Below are 25,109 nucleotides of genomic sequence, written 5' to 3' on the forward strand. Positions count from 1 at the left end.
CTTTAATAATGGATTTGCTGACTTTTTCCCATGCCATTTCAGGAGGTCTGTTTTTCTTCCAGGAAAAGTTATTACTTCCCTCTAAAATCTGCAGAAATGCAGATGCTGTCAGTACAAAACCCAAGGCCTGAACAAGCCTGGATGCATGTAATTGGAGGTTCCCCAAGGCCTCTCATAGTTTTCCACAGTTAATCATCAGGTAGAGTTTGTTAGAAGGCCCTTGGGCATCTGTAGATGCTGATTTTATGCCCTAAATAAATGGGATCAGAGCAGTATCAAAAATAAAGGCATCCCCCAACAAAATTAAAATCACTACCAATATATTTAGCCACTTTATATGCATCCCTGCTTCATGAATAGGCTCTGTTATCCAATATCACCAGCGCTATTCTGTCCCTAGAGCTGTGCTCTTTTGAGGAGGCTGCTCTGAATTTCTAAAATGCTATTTGGCACATATCAACTTTATTGATGTCTGGCTGATGCCTTCCCATGCAAAGAAATACACCTTGAATGGGATTTGTTCTGCTCTAGTGTTAAGAAAAGGAGGCATAGCTTAGATGATTCATGATTCATTCCCTTTCTTCATTTGACTGAGCTAGTAAACCAACAGTAATAAACATATATAAAGAAAAACTGTAACCTTAATGTCCTCTGCAAATTTTTAAGCTCTCCTAGGACATATTTCTGTGTATCCTAAATTGTGGTTGTAAGTAGGTAAATCAGCCTGTCAGCAAGACACAAAACTACTGTCCCAAATTTCAACATTGAGTTTGATACCTTGGAGACAAGACCACCATCTGAAAATCTACAAAAGGTTAGTGAGAAATAAAAGCCAATATTCCACTGAGAAAGGTTACAAGATGGGCAGAAACAACAGGGAAACATTTTGCTTCCATGAGAGGCAGCAAAGAGCTGAGAATTTTAAAGAGAACTCACAGCTAAGAGGGGTGAACCTTTGTTTATTTGTGGATTTATGCTCATACAAGAAGCTGAGTATTTTAAAACATATTTCCCAGTAGTCTAGATGTGAAACAATATAATCAGGCAAAGAAGAGTGGAATACTAGAAGCCAGACTAAATAAATCTGCAATGATTTTATAGCAAATTATTCCAAATTAGTCTCCAAAATATCTAAGTTGCAGAAGAATCATAAAATAAAATTTTAAAACTGTTCAATGTAAAAGCTTCTGATAGCATTCTTAATAACACAGCTGCACTATTTTAAAACAACTCTGTAAGAAACTGGGGTGGTTTTTACATGATTGGAATATTCATAAATAGAGTGAGTAGTACAACTAAATCTTTTCTAAATTAGATCCTTCTAGATTTACAATGGATGTCTATCTCAATGGAAGTTGCCATGGTTACAGCACAATTCTGCATGGAGCACATTTTCATCACAAATTGTTGCACATTTATATACAAATAGTTTGGACACATTTTTCCAACTTCTTTTTAATTGAGAGCTACAAGGACAGCCTTGAAGGAAAATTCTGTATTTGTCCCTGGGCAGAGTTAGGGTCCAGCTGCTCTGGGAATCATCAGATAATTCAGACTGGGGTGGGCCTCAGGAGGTCTCTAATCTCAGCTCCTGCTCAAAGCAGGGGCAGCTTTCAGATAAGACCAGGCTACCTGGGGCTGTACCCAGATATATTCTGGAAAACTCCAAGGTTGGAAACAGCACAGCTTTTCCTGGGCCATAGACATGTGTGCAAGAGAGGGCAATGCTCCTTGGCAAACTCATCCTCCTTCCTTGCTGGGGCTGGGGTAGGAAGCGCTCCTGTACAATCTGTGTGACAAGAAAGCCCTCACTGACTTTATTCAGTCAGCTTTGCTCTCCAGGCCTGCAAAGAGCCTCCCTTCTCATGTTCCTGCTCTCAGGGAGCAGCAACAGCTCACTCTGGTCCCCTCTCCTGGAGTGGTGCTCAAAGGTAATTTCAAAAGCACCCTTGTGTAAAGACAAATATTTGCTGAGTGCTCAGTTGTCCTGCTGAGGAAGTGTTATCAAAACAAGATTTTTTCTTTATTGCTCTGCTGCATTTTATTGCTCTGGTTGCAACAGTGTGCCATACCTACCGAACAGAGTGGGAGCTTCTGTATAAACTCATAACACAAAGAGTCTGGAGATCAGAGGTCATCTTGCATTTCAGTGTGGGTACTGGATGACTTGTCAGTGTTTGAAGTAAAATTCTACTTCTGAATATCCATCCTATCTAGTTTTATTAAACAGCCTCCATGGTTGCCAGCGTCTGGACAAGTCTTTTTAAATAGGCTGATGTTAAAGTCCTGAGAATTAGTTTGGGTGAAGGCTTCGTGCTATAATTTGAGGTTCAAGTAGGAAATTTCCCATAATTCTACTTTATGGTACCAAGGAGAATTTGAAAACAAAGTTAAAAAAAAATAAGGAAAAGGTAGGATATCTTTCTTTGGGAAGTATTAAGCTGACAGTTCTTACACTGTATTTTCATTAAGTGATTGCAATACTGTGGGAAGATTGTTTGGCTTTTGCTCTGTGAATTCCACCACCAGCAAGCCACAACACTCAGTAAGTTCTCATTATGCCTGTCTGCAATGGACCGACTCCAGGCAGCCAGAGAACAGGCTTGTTGGGTTGGTTTTTTGAAATACAGAAAGTGTGAGGGGAATCTCTGGTGCTGCAGAGGGTACAGAGTAGCAACATTTATTGGAGTGGAGGAATGTTCTTATAAAAGAGTAATACCAGGTTAATGCATTTACAAATTATCTGACAGTCTGCCAGTTGTGCGGGGCCATCTTGCTGGAAGCAAGCCACCAGTCCTCTTCTTCATTCACCCTTCTCTGACATCTTTAACTCCTGTAATGCACTTCTCCATTTGTATAGGCTCAGACATAGTTGATTTGAATATTACTTCTGATACAACTCTGCAACTCTGAGAAAGAGGAAGGATGATTTTTTCACCAGTTGATAAATTCTAAAGTAAATCAGCCTTTTTAATGACTCTGCCTGTGATTCTCATGTGACCAATTTGGTTCAAGGCTTCTTGGCGTGGTTTAGGAGACAAGGCACAATCTTTTTTCTTCTTTTTCCCTTACTGTTCCCTGAAAAGTAACATAAATTAGAAAAACCTGCACAAAGTGTGGACTCTCCTCTGAATCTGAAATAAGTTTTCAACATATGATTATTGATGGTTTAATTGCAAGTACATCGCAGAGGAAAAAAGAAAATTTACATTTTCCAAACATACTGACATGTCATAGAAATCAGGCCCATGAGCTGTCTCTGTCTACTACTAAATATCCCTGTTGAAATTTCTGCCTGTTTATAAATATGTCTACATACAAACACTTGAGCATTTAATGCAAATTTCTCTCACATAACTGCTATGAGGAACCCTAATCTTAGGACAGCCCTTGGAATCCATCTTGTCTCTGTTTGAGTTTGTCTTTTGTTTCTCTTTAGGATTTATTTAAATGATTTTTTGAAACATTACAAACTAAGGCTTCTTATCACTTAACTCCAGCAAAACCCTTCACCGTGTGAAACGTTGTTATCTATGTGTCTGCACAGCATGAACAGCTCTTTCCTCATGTTCATCCAAAAAGAAACATTGACTTTGTCGTTTGCTATGAGGCCTTTTCAAAATATGCTCTGGTCAGCTCTTCATTTCAAAATAAAACTCTAAGCTTATTTAATGATCTCTCTGATGAAACTATTGTTAATTGGCTCTGGTTGCTCTACTTTAACATCTTGCAGAATCTTCCAGTAGGACAGAGAGTATTTTATTGGAGTTATTTTCTTTATCATTCAGCAACTGAAAAATCTAATCACTACTAAAATCTTCTGGGCTTTTATTAAGTTAGGTCTGATTTATGTAATTTGCCATAGAGTTCATTAAAGACTTCATTAATTTTTCACCAATCTGTAACAGTCTTATCACTGCTGTTTTTATTAGCTGAGATAAAATTAACTAGGTTTGACTTTTTAAATTTGGGGGCAAGTCATTTACCTGCCCTATCACCACTTTCATAATAATTACATTTTGCTTTGTCAGATGTGAAATGGTTCTCTTCTTATCCATCAGTTCCAGTGATTAGAATCCCATATTTTAGACCAATTGCTTGTACTGACACTTTGATCTCAGCAGTTTATGTTCTCATTAGCTGACTGAATCTTTGGTCTTTCCCTTTTCCAAAAGAATCATTGGGTTTGAGATTTCTAATGCTAAAAAGACATGGAAAATTCCCATCACCCTGCAGCTTTGCCATGAACCCTGAAGGGATTGATGTCAACCAGGATTTCACTTGTATTTGTCCATCTGCCTTTCCCAGACCTCAGTGGTCCTTCCTGGGAGCAAGGAAGTATGAAAACCCTGCAGATGTGTGTTTCACATTAGCCACAACCCAGGGTGTTTTGTAAAAGATGACTTTTTGACTATTTTCTGCCCTCTGATAAAATTTTTTGCTCCCCCATGCACCATCACCTGTGCTGTACCAACACTCGTTTGCACTTGATTTCAAATATCAGCCAGTGATGTCCATAAAGATTGTAATTCCAGCACTTGTTGGAATGCTGGGCCCATTAATGGCCTGGCAAATCACCTGGGCCATTCTGTTATATGGACTAGTGCCCACCAAATCAACAAAATCTAGTAGGTGATGACCTATTTTCATTCCATTATCTAAAAATGGCTACAAGAAAAGTACAATTAAAGTATTTTAAAAGGAAAAATGAAACCAGTACCCACTCCCTTTTTCCTCTACAACTATCACTCAATAGTAATTTCCTCTAAAATGTATCAATACTTATTGGAGAAAAAACCATGATCTTGCAAGAGAAACCCTGCTTTATTCAGAATTACTGCTGTGTATTTCAGATTCTCTTCCTTGACCACTTGTCCTTTACACTTTGACTTGATAGAGTAAAATAGCTGTGTGAAAGGTACCAGTGACACTTGTGTGATAACCCTGAGCCTTCTGCCACCACATTTGGAGTCTTTTGTGCCAAAGGAATGTTTCAATGCACAGACCAGAGCAAAGCTCTTGGTAGGCACAGGGAATGTTTGAGACATTCAAGTGAACTCTGTCACAGACACAGTGACCTGATAAATATGTGTGTTCTCTCTAATACCTCAGCTTCAGTGCTTTTAATCCCTGCCTTTGTGAGGATTTTGATCAAGCCTCCATTTGAAGGACTTCTGGGATATCCAGCTGACTGGTTCACACAGTGATTTTAAAGCTGTGTCACTTGTATGCTTTTACTAAAGGAAGGCATGCAGAGAGGCTAAGAAGGAGCCTTTGCACACATTTTAAACTCTGCTTTGAAGCAAGAATGTGTTCTGACATTTAACTGAGAGCTTATTCAGAGATATATCCTTTAAAATGTATTTAGCAAAAGAGTGAAAACATCTCAATCACCAATGCTTCTGACTTTTCCTCTCAAAAGTTGAGAGAAACTGTGAGTACAGTTCATTTGTAACATGATTGTTACAAATAGCACTCTCCTTCTGCACAACATTTTGGGTCTGAAGACTTGGAAAAGTCTGTGTCAGAATGGGAAAGAGAATCACCATCCTTCTGATCACAGAATCTCTCTGGAGATCCTATGCTCAAAATGCACACTCTTCTAGCAGCAACTCATAATTCCCCACACATGAAAGTTAAATTAGACTTCATTTAACATCTAAATTAAAAAATCTTGTTCTATTTAGGGTTCTTGATTGATCTTTTTAAAGATATTGTTCTACTTTTCAGGTTTTCTCTAAATTAACAATATATTCTCCTCAGATTTGTCCTAAGAGGAAAGCCCAAGCAGCATTAACTCCAATGGGAACAGGAGCTTGCTCACATAGAATTCACAGCTTTGATGACAAAGATTGAACCTTCTGATAGTGTTCATGTCAGATGAATTAACCTGCCTGCAAGGAAATTGCAGAACTGGGATTTCTTATTATATAATTGAAAGTTTGAATTCATGAAGACAAAAAGAAAACAAACAGAAAGAAAACTAAACAAATTACTTCTGTTTTATTGGAAGTGATATTTTCTTTTCTGTTGTTTCATTACTTTCTGTAACTCAAAGGTAAAGCACTAACATTATTGAGATGAATTCTTAATGTCAAAGAATGAAAGCATCTGTCAGTCTGCAATGGAAAATAAGCAAATTTAGCTTTGCAATGGAAAGGTAATTCAGTTCTTCTTGCAAAAATACCATGTTAGGAATACTATTTTGTAATTCCCTTTGAGCCTCATGGAAGTTCAAGGACTGAGCACTTCTAAAATCAGAAATTAAAAGCTTTTTAATGTCCACTATCTTTTGGGATAGAGAATCTTGAGATCCTGAAGAGCTGGAGAGAGCTGCCTGTGCTTTGTGTTAGTTTGCAAAGACATTCCCAAAGCTCAGGACTGCCACTCGTTGACCCTTCCTGTCATCTCACAGGTCCCTGATGCTGCTGATTTCCCCAGGATCTGCCATTTACGTCAAGGAGCAGCAGCCAGAAGATGTGTCAAAGCACCTTCTTCAGCATCTCAGGTAAGGGCCGCAGCGAGCATGAGCGTGTGTGAGAGCATGTGGCTGTGTCTGTGTCTGCTGGTCTCTGCATGTGTGAGCGCATGCTGACTGGATTTAACTTTGTATATATGACTTTTGCTTTTCAGGTTTTGCAACTCATTGTTAAATTTAGAATAAAAAATCCCCAGCCGCCTTCTCCCCCCACCCCAGCTGGTTTTTTTTTTTTGGTCCTGGTCGAGTAAAAACCCAAGATGGGCTAGAAAAGACCCCAAAAAACCCTGTAAAAGAAACCCAAGATGGGCAAGAAAAACCCAGGAAAAACCCAGAAAAAAACCCCAAGATGGGCAACAAAAAAAAACCCCACAAAAACCCAGGAAAAAAAACTCAAGATGGGCAAGAAAAATCCCAGAAAAAAACCCAAGATGGACCAGAAAAAAAAACAGAAAAAAACCAAGAAAAAAAAAAGGAAAAAAAACAAAAACGGAAAAAGACCCCAAGAAGGGCAAGAAAAAAGTCAAAAAACCCCAGAAAAATCACAGAAAAAAAAACCCCAAGACGGGCAAGAAAAAAAAACAGAAAACTCCCACAGAAAACCCAGAAATAAAACCCAAGATGGGCAAGAATAAACCCAGAAAAAAAACCCCAAGACTCGCAAGAAAAAACCAGAGAAAACCCCAAGATGGGCAAGAAAAACCTGTCGCAAAAGGTGCCGTAAAGCGTGACTGTTCCAAAAGGTGCCGTAAAGCGCGACTGCCGTAAAAAGGTGCCGTAAATCGCGGCTGCCGTGAAAATGGCCGTAAAGCGCGACTCGTGAAAACGGCAGTAAATCGCAGCTGTCGTAAAAGGTGGTGTAAATCGCGACTGACGTAAATACTGCCATAAAGCGCAACATCTGTAAAATGGGGTGCCGTAATGCCCTGATTGAGGACACTGCTTCTGCCACATCGAGGTTGGCGACACACTGGTCTAATAATGGGACACACTCACTCTGCCCACGACAGTGATCTCTGTAATCAACTAAAGCCTTTTTTCAGTTCCGTGCCAAGTCAGTTATCGAAACGGGAGTTAAAAACCTCTTAGAATGGACTTTATTGAATTCCCCAGTGCTGACCGTTCAGCCGTCTTTACCAGAGATTTTTGGACATAGTTTTGACAAAGCACTTTAATAGTATCTCCTGCTGGTGCTCATGAAAGACAGAAACTTTGTGTTGGTGAAAACTTACTTATTGCACTACAGGCTCTGCTCTGCTCAGGAAAAATCAGGTTTCAGTCTGCATCAGCTACTAGCAGATGTTTATATTTTTTACTTGTATGTTTTTCAAAAATGCAAAGACAATATTAATTCTGATACTTACTTCCCTGAACAGCACCATAATGACATAGAATAATTGTGTTTTCACCAGTGCTTTATCTTCTCTAAAATTAGTTTCACAACGTTTCATAATTGAGTTCAAAAGCACTTCCAGAAATACAGTATAGCTAACACAAAACCTTCATATAATCTCCTGCTTTTTTGAAGTGTGATGGCAAATTTTTTGCAAGTATGACTCTTAACACTTGCCAGAATAATAATAATCTGCTTTTCAGGACACTTCTAGTCTAAAATGAGAAATCTCAGTTTCTGAAGAGTTTTAGAAACATTTTATTTTCTTAAGAAACTCTTAGAAACAACACATTAAAAAGAACTAGTATTTTCTCATAGACTGTGTGTGTATTTCTGAGTGCCAATGGCAGTTTATCTGGCTGGCCATGAATGGTAATTAATCACAGCAATATGTTCATCACAATGTCACCTGCTTTCCCTTCTAATTTCAATGCATAATTGCTCTAGACACTGATTTTTCCAAATCTACTTATTCCTATGACAGTAAATAATAATAATAGTAATAGATATAGTGTTCTTGCCATTGAAGTATATTATTTCCTAAACAAAGGTCAGTGTTTCTGAAATATTTTTTCAGAATCAGTACATGAAGTGCTGCTTTAATGAGTCAGAGAGCAGCAAAATATTTTGGTTCATTTTACCCCAGCAATGCCTCAGCTCATAATTAGCATCCATTTGGTTTAGACAGCTAAAGGGGTTGTCTTCATATGGCTAAAAACAGAATGCAGGCACATACAAAAGCACAAAAATGTAAAAGTTTGTTACCTAGGGTATTCCTTGTTTTTACTTCATGCCACTGAACTATGCAGGCATCCAAGACCACTCCAGTGTGATCTTTTAGGAGTATTGAATATCAGTAACTTGGGAGAATCAGAGACAAATATGACCTTCAGAGATACAGAAAATTTGCATAAACCAATAGTTTGTACAATATTTTTTGTGTTACAGAACACCAGCAAGCTGCAGATCTAGATATGTTTTTATTATGTAATGATCAACATTAAAAATTCCATTATCAGAGCTAACAGCTTTGTGGTGGCTAAGGCATGATCAGAATATGCTGTCTTTATTGTCTGTATTAATGTCATCTTTCCATTTGCTGATAAGACTAAAACCTTCTTCTATTATGAGATTAGGCAGATTTGACTTTGAAGATGTACACACACACTGATACATATGACATTGTTGAAAGCGCTTTTTCCTCCTCAAGTTTAAAATGTGTTTTTCCCCATTAAATTGCCTGTGGTATATAAATTTTTGTTTAAAACATGTCACTGCTTTTTTTCTCAGAGGCAAAATTGCTGGGCTTTTAATTTTAATTTCCTTTTGGATAAAACTTTATATCTCCTAAAGGCACAAGAAGGTCTGAAGTGGGATTACTGGTGAAAATTCTTCTGGAATGACCTTCTTTCCAGAATAAAATTAATGTTTGAGGATTCTATATGAGAGGAGGCACCCTGATGCAGCATATCTTCCTCTTGCTGCTTTACACAAGCATATTGAAGTAATATTCCTTTAAATTTGTGTTCTATGTATATAGACTTTCAAGACACATAAAAAGTCAACATCATTTTAAACTCAGTTTTTCAGTGAGAACAAAGTACTGCATCATTTTTATTTTGATGTCTCTTGTATCCAACACTATTCACCAGCAGATGAACCATAGCCTGTTGTAAGCCAGAGGAAAAAAATAAATAGCTCAAATCTTTCATCTTTGAGCAGAAATCACTGGGAAATCCAGCTGTTGCCCCCAGCCCTTCACACAGGAGGTTCAGAGAGGTTCAGTTCTTTTCCTCTCTCTAATTCACTTGCATGAAGCTGTTGTTGGAAATGATGCTCTGTAAATGGCAGAAGTGCAGGGGCAACAAAGCACAAGGAAAGAGTAGCATTGTAAAATTTAATGGCAAATTGAAATTTATTAGAACCCCATTGAAAACTATGACTGAATGTGAAAAGAAAAAGCTGGTGGTAGAAAATTAACATAAATACAGTTAAGTCACTATACCAGAGGCAGCGGCCTCTGTTCACATAAGAAATATGTGAACCTCTCTAGAGATTTTTGCTACATCTTAATATCCGTCGTGGTGGCTGCTAAAATGCCACCTTCTCCCTGCAGCACCAGAAAACTGTCCTTTCTTATCAAACTCTAATTTGGCAACAGCAATGCACACACACGTCTTCTAGGCTTGATTATTGCAATCCATTAGAGCAGGAATGAAGCCATTTGCCTTGAGACAGCTCCAGCTGTATCCAGCCACTGGCTCAGCAGCCACAGCTGCCAGTTCCCTGCCATCAACCCTGCCCCTATTCCCTGCCCCAGATCCCTGCAGCATCCACAATCCAACTCCAGGCTCTCACCTTCCCAGTGAGAGGGGGCTGCCTGAGCAGAGCCATCCCTGAAGCTGGCACTGACTGCAGCCTGTGCTGGCACCAGCTGCTGGGCACGGGGTGAGATCCTCTCCTGCAGGAGGAGCTGGCCACTCCCTCCCAGATGGGCTCTCTCCAGCAGTTTGCCAAAGCAGCTCCTGGACTCTTTGTCTGCTCAAACCGCCCACTGAAATGAGGGTGATTTGCATGCACTCAGGGTGATCAGATTCCCAATCTCTTTCTTCTGGTGAATAATATTGAGTTAATTAAGATGCTGAAATAGAATTGAGGCCCTTATAGTTATTATCTTATATGTCAATACTTTTATCTGAAAACAGTATCTTATGATATTTGGGTTCTTAAAAGACTGTGAAAGAGTAGCTTGCCACTGTTACTATACAAACACAGATGCTGTGATCAGACTCATGAGATTGAATGCACCGACAATGGACCAAAGTCTCTGATAATAGCTAAAGGCAGATGTCCAGGCAAGAACATTGAAACCAAGTAGGAATACAGCACCAATTGCAGTGATATCTTTTCCCAGTTTGCCATAGTCTTTTCCTTAGGAACTCCCTGAAGGGATTGCCCCTACTTTTGCACTTAGTAGGCTTTTCTTACATATAATTTTTTTAGTTGTGAACAAGTAAACATTCTCTTTGCCAAACAAACACAGGAGGAGAATAGAAGTACACAGGACTCCATAGAACTGCATTTGTATTATAAAAATAACACTGAAGGGTTGCCTGCTCTGTAGCAAGCTAAACAGAGATCAAAACTGCAATTTGTGTTCTTCATGCTGTAGTCTCATATAGGTTGTTAGCTTTCTTAAGGAGTGGAAGCTCTCTGACAATTCTCAAATTCTTTCCTAGGAAAGGACAGCAGGGAATATATTGATCCTGGTCGCACACACAGCTCAGCCAGGCTGAAGCCAGAGCAAGAGTCAGGTGAGCACGGGGTAGAGGCACTCCAAACCCCAATATATTGCTAACTAAGCAAGAATTTCTATCATAGTTTTATTACTGGTCTTTACATTACCCACACACAAATATCATCTCTCATTGTATTGCTTAAAGCAGGAATGCAGCACACCTGGGCTGGATCACCCCAAAGGTGATTTCTCTTCCATCTGTGATGCCAAGGGAAGAACATAGGAATAGGCAGAGTTTATGTATATGTACAACTGCTTCCCACTTTTAGAGTTCTCTATTTTGAAATGCAGGCACTAGAAGGGTGCTTCATTCCCTTTGCCTTTCTGACTGTCACTGAGCACAAAGTTGTCTTTTTCACAGAGCTGTCACAACACCAAGATTTCTGAGTCATAATGTTCAGCTTGGAATTCATCATTCCATGCATGATTGCATCATTTATTTAATTAATTTCAATTCAATTTCACCTGCCATTTTATTTTCCCAGTTGCTTCATCTTATAAATTTTTGCATTTCTGGCTGTGGTTTTGCAAACTGCATCTCAGGGCAGATAGGAAGATTGTATGGAAAGAGAAAATAGTGGGGGAAAGCCATAGTAGAAATGCAATAAAATGAAAACAAAGTGTGTTTCATTTCATTAAATAAATGGAGATCATGCAAGAGCACTGGGATAAAAAAAAAAATCAATATATTCTGACTGATTTATTGACAAACAGAGAAGACAGTTTATGCAGCACTATAAGAAGAGTACGTGTAAAACACTGTTTGGTTCCTTTTTTAAAGCATTTTTAGCACAAATAGTTAAGCAAGAATCTGGTAAGAACAAACATATTCTGATCACATTAGAGAAAGAAACACTGGAAATTTGGTGAATGCCCTGTCCCATTTTACCCATTCCACTGAGCTTTAGATTGCTTATACACAAGACTTTGGAAATTCTTCTATTTCTAATTTTTATACTGACTGTAGAAGAAGTAAGCTTTAATATTTTAAACTCGACCTTTTAATATTGTAAACAATTGTAAAACAAGCAAAGAGTATAAAGTGGGATCTTTTAAAAAGATATTACTGAATTTTTACAGGTAGTAAGCGCATTGTAAATAACTCCTTGGAATTGCAGCCATTAAAGGCAACTCCCTATTACAAAGCTTGGACAAACACAGTTCTAGGAATATTTCCTGCTTTTCACTGTGCAATTGGCATTTCTTGGAGCAAAGATTTTGAACCAGTAATCAAGCAGAAATGTTACTGTGACCCCAACCTCCTCAGCTACTTAAATGTAAGTGCAGATGCTCAAGTGAACTTGAACTATCGCTCTTCTTCAGTTGGGCAGGAATTATCACACACAAGTAGGTTGAGAGTCTCTGCTGTTTGGCTAAATTCTAGAAATTTCTGTGCCAGATCTAGTGAAGCATCCTGGCAAAGTCTTGTGCAGTTCATTCCCAAACCATCCTGTATTGAAGCAATAAAACCACAAGGCTAGGCTAGGCTTCAGCTTGAAGGATAAGACTGCAGCTGTAGAAAAACAGCTGTTTCATCAATGTCTTCCTCAGTGGCTGGCACCAAAGGGAAAAGGGTGTGGAATGCTGAATGCAGTGACAACAGTCACTTGAAAGAAAGCTGAGAAGTGTCAGGTGTTACCTCAAGCCACTAGAGGAAATCAAAGTGTATTTTAAAACATGCAGACTTACCTGGTTGGCTGGATTTCCTGCTGAATGCTCTCTAGAGATACTTGGCCACAAAATTTCCTGGTTCATCATAATACCTGGGGCAATTCGTTAGGTTTGCCACCTATGTTGTCACTCTGAAGCAGTGTTCCTTTAAATCCATAAAAGAAATCAATATCCAGGAGGTTTTCAAGGCTAGAATATGATGTAGCTGTAAAGCAAACAGAGGAGCAGCAGCATGAATGACAGCTTTACTAAAACATTAGGCTTCACCTAAGGCAAAAATCATGTGTAAGTGGAATAAAATTGCCACTAATGATCTTGGTCATTAATATTTAATTATGCATTTCATTATGTAAAGTTATTGTAAAGGATTTCATTAGTAACAATTAGAGTGCCTCACATCTAATTTATATGCACCTGTTCTTAATTACCATGGTATTGAAATCAATACTGAAAAATGCTTAGGTACTTTATATTCAACATCATGTGCTGTATATAACTAGGATTACAACAACTTCCATGTTATTAGCTGACAATCAAGTTAACTTAACATCTGCTAAAATATGTTCTCTTTGTTCTAAAATGAGGTCAGATCTTCCTGCCTGTAAAATCCAAGTTCCTTGGCAAATGCAAAGTTATCAGAATGTGTATGTAATTGATATTTGTAAGCCATTTAAAAATAATCTTTTTTGGTTTCTGTTGTTTTTAACTTCTTCATTCTAGAATCTCTGTCACTATGATATACCAGAGCTCTACATAGTATACATAATATAGCTGCTAAGTAAGCTTTCTTGGCATGCATTACCATAAGATACCCTGACAAAGAGCTGCTAGGGATAATAACTCTGCCAACAGGAGGATTGCAAACCCCAGATGTTCCACGTGAGGCAACACACTAGAAGCCCATCATCAATTCACTTCTCACACAAACTGGTTTAGCTTCCAAGTCAACCCTTATCCTTGTAACTTTTCATACATAGCTATACATTCCATAGGGAAAGCCCAGTTTCTAAGATATTGAAATGTGTAATGGTGTTTTCTCATGCAATTAATGAAAATGGTTTTTTATATGTATCAGTGATTATATTAAACAAGCAATCCTTCAACAAGTAAACAATCCTTCACCAAAGCATCAGTGAGGTTTTAGAGCTGAGACCTAAAATTGCTCAGACACAGCAACAAGCACAGGAGTAGAAGGAGAACCCTCCCAGTTTCTCTCTTTCCTCTGGTATTTTGGTTTAGAAACCCTGCAGTCCACTGGATTTCAAGCAGGTTGTTATTTAAAGCCATCAAAGCTAAATGTAGTGTGTGGTGAATGGAACCCCAAGCACACTGGACACCTCCAGAAAGCCTGCTGTGGCTTTTTAGATTCTATCTGGTCCCTCAGCTGCCTGGCAAGCTCCAGGCAAAACGTGGCCAAGGTGTCTCCCAGGCACCAGAGTTTTGTTTAACCTGAGGTGTACTTGACTCACATCAGCCCCAGTGCCTTTACTCTCCTCTCTTCCCTGGCCATCCTCCCACTTAGTCAAGCTGCAGCAGCATCAGAGCAAGGCTCTGTGATGAATGGCCTTTAAACTACCCAAATCTGATCAGATCCATGTGGCCACTTGTGCTCTAAGCCAAAGTCTTTGGGCACATGCTCTCTCTTGCACCTGTCCCATAACTCACAGAATGTTCTTCCCCTCTGAAAAGACAAACAGGAAAAGTGAGGAAACATCATAGCACCCATGTGGTTCCAGGAAATAGTCTACACAGCCTTTTCAGCATTACGAGACAACGGACCCATGATAAAGTAATATACAGAATTAACAGAATCAAGCTGTTTTTCACAGGAACAAAACCAAAAGTTTGTTACCATTTAGGTCTTACAGGTATGATACATCTATAATAAACCATAGCATTTTTTAACATGAGATTTTCTTCCACGCCTTAAATGTTTGCTGGCATTTCAAGATGATGCCAAAAATTTTGCCTGTGAGATTCACAGGGTGATAGAGGGCAAAACTGTCTTCACAGGATGAATTTAGCAGGAGGAAACTTCAAAGAAAAACTGACTGATGTGGCAAATACATGAAAAGCTCAAGAACAAAACATACTCTCCATTGTGGGGAAGTTAGGATTTGGATCTGAACACTTCAGACCTAAGTAAATACCAACAAACCAAATTAGCACAGGAAAGCAACAGCTAAGGTTTGCTTCTAGTGCAAATTAAAGGCTCTTCTTTAGGGTTTTTTTTCTGAAATATGACTTATAGGTGCTCCATTTGCAAGCCATATCTTAATTGCATTACTCTGATGTTCTGGCTTTAATGCATATTTTTAAACATGAAGGTGACAACCAAATGGAATTGCTGTAAATTTTTTTTAAATTATTGTTTTGCATCCATTTCTTTAATCATTTTATTTAAAATAGACATTCAAATGAAAAGTCCTGAAACATCACTTTGTTCAGAAGGACAATATCAACACTGCAAAAATATCTGCAATATAACTACATTGTTAATGTATTTTAAATTTTGCAGGTAATTGCAGTTTATCTTCACAGAAAAATAACCTAGATAAAAATAATTGTCAGATATAATCAGAGAATCTACTTAAGTATCTTGCTCAAATGTGGTAAATGCTTGTTTAGGGCTTGGTTTAGTGCTTGTGAAACACCAAGGAAGCGAAGCAAGATCCTTTCACTGGATAAGCATTCCAGCTTTTATCCTCCAGTTCACCAGAGACTGGTTGTTTCTATTTCTGGGACTTTCCTGCATAAAGTGCTACTTATATTGGATGTGTAGCACTTTAGTGACATCCACAAATTATGTATCCTTTTCCCTTTGTACAGACTCCCAGCTTTGTGATGCAGGACAAGGCTTTTGTCTGGTTTGGGATCAATCACTGAGACTCTTTTGCTATAAAGTGATTGGAATTATTCATTAATCTTCCAGACCAGTAGGTTTGTCTTTCATGAAGTTAAATTGATTTCCTTATCTGAGCTTGTGAAGAAGTGGGATGTGCACCTTTCTTGATTTATAGCTCAGGATGGACAGTAATGGAGAAGTTTTGAGAGCAGCAGCTTTTGGGACCCCAGAACTGACAGGTCTTAGTGCAACAGCCTGATATTTACTCATGGGTGGGCTGCATATTGCACTAGATAGCACTATGAAAAGAGGATATTTAAATGTGGAGAGAATAAATCCTTGGGGAGCACTAGCTTTCCTACAGATTTGCTTTATTCATTCTCTTCTGGAGACCTTCACGACAGTTTATAGTGCACAACAAATCTCTTTGGCTGCAAGAGGGGCAGATTTATTCCACCATGTTTGAATCACCTGGGAGAAATAGAAGGAAGTTTGAGCTGAATTACTGAGTAATCGACAGCTTCTTTTTCAAGGACCAGCAGACCCAGGAATAGATAGCATTTCCATTAGAATCTTGCCCCTTTTCTGGCCAGATGGTAGCAAGGAGCATGGGAGATCTGATTAATATCCTGTGGTGGATTTTACCAGCTCCCAGGTACTGGCCTTTCAAACACTTCAGGCCTTTTGAGAGTCTTCTGTTCGTAATATCAATACAGTTATACCTCATATCCCCTTAGGGCACTACAAAAAAGGGTCAAATCATGTTTCTCCTCTTTGATTTCACTGAAGATCTGTGGCATTTTCCTGTCTAGAAGCTTACATTTCAGGAGCTATGTTGTTTCTCATTCCTTTCCAATGTAGTCTGGGAATGACTATGCAGTCCTTACACAGCCACAAACACAGATTCTTGGATCAAAGCCTGAAGAAGAGGGTCTGTATTACTTTGGATTTAGACTTTAACCTTTTATCCACAATCTACTTTGCAGTAAAAATGCAAATCATTTAAGCCTAGAGTATAATTATAGTTCCAGACCTAGACACCAGTTCCCTATGTCTGCTGAGTAATTTCTTATTTTGTCCATTTTTCTTTCCACTGAGAAGATACCAAAAGTACTGCATTAATGTGCTGTGGACAGAAAAGAAACAGAGATAAATCAGCTTTGTGTATCACAGTTATTCCCCGGTCTGCAAAATAATTACTTTGAAAGTCATTTTTCTTACTGTTTGCTCCTCCATTCAGAACTGCCTGCATTAATAACAAGGCTTTGCATCTTGATATTACTATAGCAGGGCATAATCTCTGCTACAGTAAAGTTTACCAGTCAGTGTCTGTGTAAAGATCCTTTTTGCAGGTTTCCCCCACATGGTTAGTTAGAGGAAGCTATAGGGAGTGCAATTGCATGTGCATTACACCAATAAACAGAGCAGGGAATATGTGCCACTAATGACAAAGTATTAAACCCTCAAAAGAGCAAAAACTTAACACAGACCTTTGATGGTTCTAAATTCTATTCCTCATTTAAATTACATTGTCCTTTATCCCTTACAAACACTAGTGATTATAGTGAGAGAAACATTTCACAGAGGTGTTACCCAGCAGGTGGTGTCACAGGCTATGAGTGTTCCCAGCAGCTGGTATAAATATCTGAAATGTAAGTCAGACACTGGAAAACTAAAAGCTTTAAAAGTGGGTTCTAACACCGCTTGGAATCGCAGCACTGGGATCTCTGACCCACAGACATGGCAATTTGGGATCTCTTGACACAGTGGTTTTGTAATTTCTGGTAGCATCAGCAGGATTTAGCTAAGCATGCAGGGAAGGAGTCTGAAATAAATACCCTCTGTGCTCAACACAACCAGGATATGAAGGTCACCTCAGGGAAAAAAATCAATGTATGCCAAGAACAAAAGGCCAACACACAATATAACATACTATTATCATCCCAACCCACAGTGCTGTACAGTTTACTGTCAATGCTCAGAGAAACAAGAGAGATGGAGTGAAATCCCTCGTATCACAGTTGTTTGGAAAGAAAAGCAGCTGGGAACAACTGCATTCCACCAGGGAGAAACCTCAGTCTCCTATGAAATGGCTGACAACTGAGTTGTTTTAGACCAGGGCACAGGAGGAGAGCCATAAATAGATTTAACTTTTTACAGTCCATATTTACCTATCTTTTTGATAATTGTTATTTATCTCAATCTTCTTATTATCACATAATGTACTATGTGTAGTTTTTTAAGTTATAAGCTGGTGATGTGCTAGATGGAGTTGGAAGGATTTGCTAAAACTCCAGTAAATGAAGACCTGAAAAGCATGAGGTTATAATCTGGATTATGTTTACCTTCATTTACCACATTCTTAACTGACTTTTAAGTTGTGGTAGGACTGGCTGCAGACTTGGTCCCTGCAGGACACACAAGGTACACAGCACATGAGGCATGAACTCATTCAGCTCCGCAGACAGAGAAAGGCTGAAGCAACTGTGCCATTTCAAAAGGCATTGCCCAAATTCCTCTGGGGGAGAATTGCATGGCTAATGAACCACACTAAGATTTCAGAGTGCTAACTGCTTAGTCTCAAAAAATCATCGTTTGGTGATGATCAGGATGAGTGAGAAGGGTGCTTTTGGCAGTACTTCTGAACAAAAGAACAGATCAGTTGGGAAAATATGACTTTGGTACTTCCCATTCGCTTTGTCAGTCTAACGAAATCAAGAAAAAATGAGGTATTAAATATAATTACTATGGGGCTAAAGTGGAAGGTCTTTATTGTCCAATGCTAGCCTTGAAAGAGAAGGGAAATCCGACTAAGAGTGCAAGGTACATTTCTGCACAGAAAAAATCAATGAGCTATGGCAGTTGTCTGAAAACTTTATTAGTTCAATGAATCACATTTATATAGACACTAATAATTATAATGTAAATAAGGCAGTCAGAGTAATGTAAAATAGCCCATCATATAATACTGAGTATGTCAATGTTATTACCACAGTGTTACAATTACTGAAGTTTAATAGAGAAATATAAGACACACACAGAAAGTAATTGAGATAAAAGAGCACAGTAAATTGGTATAGTACTGCAGAGAGTGATGAGCCACGCTTAATTTCAGCAATTACGAACCTACAGAGCAAGTTCTACTTCTCTTATCCCAATGAATGATTGTGTTAAAGCAAATAGTCCACACTCCTGATGGAATTCCCCTACTTCATAAAACTAGGTTTGTTAAACATCCCACCTGGATTTTCTGCAATGCTGTGCTGCCTTGTACTTGAGTGTTTCTTCTGCAGCATTATTTGCAGAGTGGGAAATTCCTTGAAGTGCTATAGACTGTCTCTGCGCTTTGAAGTGTCTGTGATGAGTGTGGCAGACATGCCATCAGCCTGCCTCAAAGCTAAGGACCTCCACAGCTTTTTACAATAAATAAACCAGTTCTTCTTTGTGTTCCCCTTACTCTAAAAATACCTCTCCTTTACCATCCCTGAAGTTAGCTCATGTGTTCCTACCCTTTTGAGTAACTTCTTCAAAGGGAGGTAAAAAATTGATTGGCTGTCAAAACAGAATTTAAAAAGAAGAAAAGAAAAAAAAAGGAGAAAATAATCCAGTAAAATACAGCAGTGTTCAAACTTCTACATGTCAAGGAGAAAAGGTAGGGCAGATGTTTTGTATAACCAAAATAATTGTCATTGTAAGGAACAAGTCAAATCCAGAGAAATACTAAAACTGTAGCAAGAAATTCAGCCTGGTGGCATCTTGGCATGGTTTACATCAGACATTTCCGGGAGAATTTCTGTTGGAGAAGGACAGGGAGGGGCTCCATGTCTAAGGAACAAAGGGCTACCTGATCCAGTTGGCTTTGGAAGTCAGCTGGATGAGATTTTATGATTAATCAGAAAATGCACGAACTGTTGATATGGTAGGATACTGAGCAAAACCTTTGCTGAGCTGCTCCTTTGCTGAGCTCACACATCCTGGGAGCTCTCCCACTTGTGTCTGTGTCTGTGACTTGTCTAACAGCCCCATAAAAACTCTCTGACCTTATTACACTACTGCTTTGTGATTAGTTACCTGCTCTTAAAATAGTATGAAAAATTAGGGTGACCTAATTTTCCACACAGCCACAACATCCAGCAATTAATTCTTCTGTTCCCAAAACAATATTTCCTCCTGCTAGTTGCACAGGTGTTCCCTCTGTGGCTTCTTTTTCACACCATCTTCCTTAACCCCAGAGGACTGCAGAGGATTCTCAGCCTGACTGCTCCACAGAGCAGCAAAAATTCTGAAAAGAAAGCATAAGATTCAGTGGCTCAGCTGGGAGCCAAGGGAAAAATAAATATGCAGGTATCCTGAGATGCTTCAATGCTTTTGATGAATGAAATTGTGCTGTGAATGAAATGCTTTCAAAGAGAGAAGGAAACCATTTTTAAATGCTTACAAGTTCAATTTAGTAATTAATACTTTGCATAGATATTACTAAGGGAACGGTTAAAGCTGGGTGAGACCAAAAATACCTGTTCTGAATTTGAATTTTCACAAGCAATTGGAAGCACATTAAAAAGGATTATGTGCAAGTGATAACAGCTTGAGAATTCATTACAGTAGAACCTCAAAATCTTTTTATTTGAAGAACCTCTTCAGTATCGCATTTAATGACTTTTGCAGCATTCTTAGGATTTACAGTTTGAAACCTTTAGACTCTGGGAAAGATCAAAGTCTTGTGCCTGTTTAACAGTATCACCTATGAGTCTGAATAGAAAGAAAAACTATGTAAAGCTGGGAGAGGGAATTACTGCTGGGACATAGCTATGCATTTTCCTGCCACTGTAGGAATGCATGGATTATCAGTCTGGGTCACTTTGTCTCTGGAAGAAATTCAAGAATTCACCTAGACGCCTTGTTTTTCCAGCTGCTTTTCTTCAAAGGTATCCAAGTGAGTTCTGCCAGCATAAATCTTTCCAGGAAAGAGCAGCATCTGCATCCTGACCCATAATACTCACAGGCTTTTACAGGCTGCTTCATGGAGATGAGGAGTGCTGTCTGATGAGGTGAAGAAGCAGTGTCAGTTGTTGTAGGGCTCCTCTAAAACTTGTAGCCAGGATGAGATATTTCAGGAGCACCAGAAGAACTTCTTGCTCTTATGAGAGGTGTCTTTATGTTTCTCTGTGTCAGCTTAACCAGAATGTGATAGCACCAGCTGCTACTGAGAAAGCCAGATCTGTCATATGAAAAACGATTAAGCACTTCTTCAAAAGCGTGCTTATATCTCTTTTGATACAGACCAATTCCTAGGATTTAATAGAGTAAAATAAAATGTTGAAATATACTTCATATTAAAGCAGAGTCAAAATAAAAAAAAAGGCATTAAAGTTTCTTAAATGAGCTATTTCAAGCTTGAGAGCACTTTCCAAATTGCATTTCAGATACTGAAAATCTAAATTTTTTTTCACTCTGGTTCATATTTAAAAGGGAGATAGAAACCTTGAAATGTTTCGTGTGATGGAAATCCTTTTTCCCCACTAGGTATACTTTTATCTTTTATTCCTCCCCCTGCCCCACCCCACTCCAAAAACCACCAAAAAGTATAAAAGGAATCCATGATGTTGGTCACTGAAGTGTTCATATAAAAATTAAAAGGAACTTCACCTTTTTATAATATAATTATGCATGAATTCCCTTTAAAGTCTGACCCAGTATCTGCTGACTTCAAAGAACAGACCTTTTTTGGATGAGACTAGTCACTGAAGAGTTTGGATGGTATTAGTCGCTGAAATGCAGATTCTGTGTTACCAGACTCTCTGCCTGTATTATGAATCTTAGGTGAAGACACAATTATTAGCTTGAGCCCACAACAAGCTTTACAAATTACCAAAGTATTATGAAGTTATAGTGGTATAATATTACTTAGGTGTTCAAATCTCTTCAAAATTCTCTCTCTGTTATTATGAATTATATATAAAAATATTGTTAGTTCATAATCAGACTGCAAAATTTATGCATGAAAGAGCATTTATTTTTTTTTTTAGGAACCTTACACTAAGTTAAAAAAAAAAATAAGAAAAATCTGTTTACTCATAAAATGAAACCTTCAGATTGAAAAGCAAATGTCATAAATGCAGAAACTTACAACACTTGCATAGACAAGAAATTTCCTCTAATCTACTGCCAATTTTATCAGTGTTATGTTAAATGATCCTTTCCTGCATTTGCTTCATTGAGTCCTAATAGCATTTGTCTTTAATTCTGAATCGAAATTATGTTAGCATGACAAACACTAGAAGAGAATTCTGCTGGGAATTATGTATGAGGAACTTGGCAGAGCAGCTTTTAACAATACCTAATCCTGGAACCTTAGCCATGACCTTCATTAACCAGAGAATCATCCCCAATTACTAAAAAAGATTAAAAGCTGAATTTTACCTAAAAGCATGAAAAACAAAAGAAAACAATCACCAAAACTAAAGAAAAGCAGGGGAGAAAAGGAGAGAGGAAATTTACAGGGGAGAAAACACCCGTGCACCGTGGGACTGTGTCCTGACAGAGGTGGCTCTGCTGGAACACAGAGTCAGAGCTGCCTGATGCTGCAGCCCTGCTGGCCTGTGCTTCCCTCAGGATGTTGGACAGGATGTGCACGGCTGCAATTCCCAAGCACGCCCTCCCCCTCTCCTTTCAGAGGAGGCTCAGAACAGATGAGGCTGGGGCTGTGTTTTCCTTGCCTGTGACAGATTTGCACAGTGTCATAGGCTTCTGTGCTTGGTTGTTTTCCTTCTATCAAAAGCAAGATGTTGCAGAACTGTTTAGAGTACAAATGAATCCCTACCCCATATGTTGCTATTTATATTTATATCCACTTAGGACGCCCAGCAGACCTGGTTATGGAGCAGGTCCTCATTGTTTCCAGCTCCTCTTCTGCTCATAAACATTAAGTGCAAACAACTGGATATGGCCACGTCTGCACTTAAACTGCTTATTGTAATTTCACATCAGCTCCTACTCCATATCAATTTTCTAGGCAACATATTACAGTATCTGCTCATGTACTTTGTGCAGTCTGTGTAGGAAGCAGCTTAATCTAAAACATCTGCGGCAAGATGAGATGATCACATAAACATAATTTCTTGCAGAGGTTCTGTCTATAAACTGCAATGAAGTATGTTTCCACTGCATCAGCACAATCCTACCTTTGCATTTACCTTTTATCATCCAAATGGAGAACAAAGGAAAATAAAATACAAGAGGAAAAGTCAAATTCCCAGGCACATAAACACCATGTTCAGACAGAAACTGACAAAGCTCTGAAAATTATGTCCCTAATCTGAAAGCTGTTCAATAAACTACATTAATTATCACTGCTGAGTATCTGTTTATGTGCCTAAATTCCCAGTAAGCCATATGGAAAATTACTTTCTAATGTGGAATCACCAAAGCTTTTTGATAGCAAAAGCTCCACACACACACTAAACTGTTGCAGAGTAAGTCAATAATCAGTGAGCTGCATTTTCAGAGCCTAATGGATTCAATAGACACCTAAGGGATATCTCAGCTTCAGTAGCAGCATTGTGCTCCATCACATTACCCTGCAATAGAAACGACTCACAACACAGTCTCCTAAAAGAGGGTATAAATTACCCTTCTAGCTGAGATTTACCCTTCAAGGTCAGAATCCATACCCAAGCAATTTCTGTTCAGTCCTGCCCTTCAGGCACTTTACCAGGAGATAGGAAAGGTGCTCCATATCAGGCATGTTTCAGCTCTGAAGGTTGTTTTTTGAAACATGCAGTTTCATCTGCACATAAAATACAGTACAGAAGCAGCTTGCCATCAACACACAAACAGCTTCTGTCAGCAAACATGGTAATTACCAAAATTTGTGTTCCAAGACTTCCCATGTTAGTTCCTTATAAAACTAAGTACATTAGCTGATTTCTCATTACATCATTTTGAATATGAGAATGAATGCAAGTTCCAACAACAGTTTCAGGCACTGGAGAAGGGGGTATAATAAAGATTCACCTAATAGCTGAAAAATCTCTCAAACAAAAGAAACCCTTTTACACAAGAAAGTGCTCTCTGAATGGAATATCTGCTAAACACTCAATGGCATGCCCCTGGAAGACAGTGGAGCATTTAGATCCTCTTGTAGCTTGTAAGATTTTATAAATAAAAATCTAGTAAGTTCTTGGGATTTGTAGCCTTCTATTTGACCCTTTCAGTCCTGAGTGTTCTTTGCTATCCTCACTGGAAAATAAGCAGAAGAGTTATATACTTGTATTTCTAAATGCAGATGAGTAATTTTGCCTTTATTAGAATCCACCAAGCTGGATTCAATAAGTAAACTACTCTTAACTCCAAAGTAACTATCATCTTGTAAGTCAGACTATCAGAGACTGGTGTAAATGCAAACATGTCAAATGGATAAGCAATCCATTGGCTTCTGTAATTTTTAAACAATATAAATTATTTTTTGGGGGGCAATATCATAATTCCAAGAAGACTATAGGAAGTAAACTATGCTGGCTTCAGCAGCTGAAGTAGCACAGGGAGTAAGATCAACAGGAAGCAAACTTGAGGGAAGAAGGTTCGTTTTCATACCTCAGAACTTGGTTCTATGCCCAAAATTAAACTGAGGACACAATACTGTCACCCACTTGTGAATTCCCTTCTTCCAACTTTAGGAAGCCTGGGGTTAAAACCCATGGATGGTGGGAATGCCTGTGTCCCAGGTGGTTGTGCAGGAGGAAGAGCACTGCCCTGTGGTACTGGGCTCAGCCTCAGCTCCCAGCGAGATCAACACTCCTGTGCGTGGTGCCCGGGCAGAGCCTCCCTGGCAAGGAGAGGTTCCTGCACACACAGGCACCAGCACGTCACATCACCACAGGCAAAATCACTGCCTCTGCACTGGGGGGAGAAAAAACTGTGAGAATAAAGCCGAGGCCAAAAACTGCCTAGAGCCTAAACACTGGCAATGATTTCACTTTTCTGTTTAGAATAGAAAGGAAGGTAGGAAGTCCTATTATGTGCAGGGAAGGAACAAAGTCCTTGAGGCTCATTGGTGAAGTCTATGAATTGAAAAGTACTAATTTAACACAAGGGTAGTAAGTGGAATGATGGCATCTCTTCAAATGAATTCATAAATTAAAAGGTATTTTGCATTTTTAAGGGAACATTTTTGTTGTTTATAAAGAAATTAAGAAAACCAGAAACCTCTGAGTAAGACGTTGTAATTGGATTCACAGGTTATCACTGAAAGCTTGTGTTAAATGAAGAAAATAACAGCTACAAAGCTTTTGAGCCTAAACTGAAAACTATAACAAAGCCAGTTTAGTTTTTGGCAACTCTTCTAAGGACACATTGACTGATCTCTGCCCACATGAAAGAAGAAACTATACTTAGTGCCTTCAATAAATTGAAGCTTTGGATATTC

General features: G+C 38.7%; 1 protein-coding gene across 4 annotated transcripts in view; it reads left to right on the forward strand.

The window, feature by feature from the left end:
• SLC39A10 (solute carrier family 39 member 10) overlaps positions 1–25,109 on the forward strand; it is a 232,798-nt gene that overhangs the window by 130,720 nt on the left and 76,969 nt on the right. For 3 of the 4 annotated variants that reach the window (XM_058027589.1, XM_058027590.1, XM_058027592.1), the window contains 2 exons: positions 6,416–6,508; positions 11,111–11,185. The gene's annotated coding sequence lies outside the window, so the exon portion shown is untranslated. The remainder of the gene's footprint in view (positions 1–6,415; positions 6,509–11,110; positions 11,186–25,109) is intronic. The other variant, XM_058027591.1, reaches the window with a different exon arrangement.

This window comes from Melospiza georgiana, chromosome 7, assembly GCF_028018845.1.
Source record: "Melospiza georgiana isolate bMelGeo1 chromosome 7, bMelGeo1.pri, whole genome shotgun sequence".
In the NCBI taxonomy this organism is placed as follows: Eukaryota; Metazoa; Chordata; class Aves; order Passeriformes; family Passerellidae; genus Melospiza; species Melospiza georgiana.